This window comes from Schistocerca gregaria, chromosome 5 (assembly GCF_023897955.1).
Source record: "Schistocerca gregaria isolate iqSchGreg1 chromosome 5, iqSchGreg1.2, whole genome shotgun sequence".
Classification (NCBI taxonomy): domain Eukaryota; kingdom Metazoa; phylum Arthropoda; class Insecta; order Orthoptera; family Acrididae; genus Schistocerca; species Schistocerca gregaria.
In genome coordinates this window covers 526,369,648-526,372,056 of record NC_064924.1, presented here as the reverse complement: position 1 = coordinate 526,372,056, position 2,409 = coordinate 526,369,648, and the positions used below count along the sequence as shown (strand labels likewise).

Here is a 2,409-nt window from a genome sequence, read left to right as displayed (position 1 = left end):
GGTCAGGGGAACTTTACGTATGTATTAGAGGTAAAACTCTCACTTTTCAGAAATTAATTAAAATAAGATTTCTTCAGAATTTCTAGAATTCCATGATTATTTCTCTTTGTTTTTGGTTCTATATGACTGTCTATACGTATGATTCATATTTTGTTCCCAGTTTCGAAATTCTTAGTATTTTCCATTTTTTCCTCCTCAGATTGTCCTGGAAACCTATGCGTTTTGTTTCATCAAGTTTAGCGCTTCTTTCTGTTACATGGGTTTCCACATAGTATGTATCATTCTACGACCAATGATCAGTACTCCCTACTACACGGTCGAAATTAGGCTTCATTCGGTGAATTCGATGGGTCATTTGCCCAGGAGAGTGTTTCACTCCCCACCAGGCTAGGTTTGCAGCTCGTGGAATTCTCTCACATGCACCACAGATGCATTTTGGTGGGACTTCATTGCCCACCTTGTCCTTTTTATGTGTTTTGATATTCGAGATAGTAGTTTTGGATTCCTCTTCTTAGGTTCTTCACTATTTTTGATGTCTGTTTTGAGCAAGGTTGTGTTGTTGGTTTGTGCTTTCACAGTGAAGAAGATGTTTTGTTATTGCGTCCATTCCACAGATTTTTCCAGCGTGGTGCCTTCATCGGTCATACGTTTGTCGTCGCATTTGTTTTCTCCGTATTCAGAATATCTATTTTCACTGTTTTTCAATTGTTCTTTGCTTTCACTAACGCTTGTTGCCATCCTCTATCACTTTCACAGGCGGATTGAGGTGTTCTTGTAGTTACATCGATATCAACTTCGTCCATTGATTTACTTTTACTGCCAGCTTTATCGCTCTCCATTCCGTTCCCTTGATCTTCGGCTATAGTTTATGTTACTTCTCCATTCACATTTCTCCCACATCCAGCCCTCGATGCTCCCACAGAGGTGTCGGTATGTCCAGACAGAACGATTGCGTATGTCGGTACTCCTGGTTGATTGTTTCCGATTGGCAAATGAACAGGGCGTCTACACTCACAGATTCCCCTCAGGTGTTCAGTTGAGCTGCAGATGCATGTGCGAGGTTGGATTTCGTGCTCAACATACAGCTTATGAGCGCATATAGTCACGTAAGAGGATATGTGTTTTCGAAATTCTATTTTGGCTATTCGATTGTCCTTGAACTTGCCATGCCAAAGGTTTCAGACCACACTTCTTTTTTGACAAGGTAAACTGTTCGATACAAACTAAGCTCTTCGCTGAATTTTTCGAATAGCTCTCCGAGTGGTCAATTACTGACTCCGACAGATCGAAAGCTTGTGTTATTAACCCTAAAGAAGAACTACCATTTTGCTTAAGTATTAGGCCACCATCAGTGTTCCTGATTAGGCTCTCACAAAAGCTGTTGTTTATGCATTGAGAATATACACAATTAAAGACGTTAATTTGAATACCTATCACTTCCTCACCAACTTGACATCATTTATCAATCACTCCCGAATAGCGAGGGGAGTAGGCGTTTCGGTTCTCCTTTCAAAACTAAATTTCAAGGTTTCCTTACTCTAGAAAAAAAAATTTGCAGTTCTATTAATCTTTTCCTTGAGCATTCAGCAGTAAAAAAGCTCTTCGCTGCCCCCAAACGCAGCCTAGTTCCGCAAACCACGGAGTCGAAACAGGGACTGGACAACTGTAATTTAGCATCAGCCGAATAAAATCGAGATGCACGATGCAGTTTATCGATAATCCAATTTACTATGTTTGAAGATCGCGTACTTCATCATTTGCGATCATCAGTCGTCTTTTCTCTTACTCTCTCGAACACATTTGTAGAATTTAAAAATGTTTGGCAGCGGTGGGATTCGAACCCACGCCCTTTCGGACTGGTGCCTAAAACCAGCGCCTTAGACCGCTCGGCCACGCTACCTTCACGTGTATTGTCACTTTACTAAATGAAATCATAGTAATGGGACGCCTTTGGTGTAGCAAATGTCCGTAGGCAGGTAGCGAGTAAGGATAGAGCGTGAAGGGGTGGGGAGCATTGCCACGTAAAACTCGGCAGAGGTCGACACGGCTGCGCGAGGCGGCTAGACGGTCAGTCGCTTGTCAGCGCCACGGAAGCTTACGCAGTGAATCATCGCTATGACGTTGTGTTCAAGCGTCTCTTATTGAGTCTAACAGATTATATGCATTTAGCTTACAAATTAATAAACTACTCTTACCTGCAACTCACAAATTACGATTTAAACAGATATTCCGCATAGGAGCATTCCTTGTAGTTAGCGCAAATGTTTGATTTCTAGTTCTTAAACGCATTCACACTTGTTGCAGTGCAAACGCAGAAAAAAAACTCCAAGAAATAAATTTCTGTCAAATTTAGTCCATCTGAGACGACTGAACACAATGACACCGAACATTTGCGGATTGCATTGCAGT

The 2,409-nt window shown here is 41.6% G+C and overlaps 1 non-coding gene across 1 annotated transcript; it reads right to left on the bottom strand.

The window, feature by feature from the left end:
* Nucleotides 1-1,820: 1,820 nt before the first annotated feature.
* On the bottom strand, nt 1,821-1,900 carry Trnal-uag (transfer RNA leucine (anticodon UAG)). The gene has a single exon. It is a non-coding gene; the product is annotated as a tRNA-Leu (tRNA).
* Nucleotides 1,901-2,409: the final 509 nt, after the last annotated feature.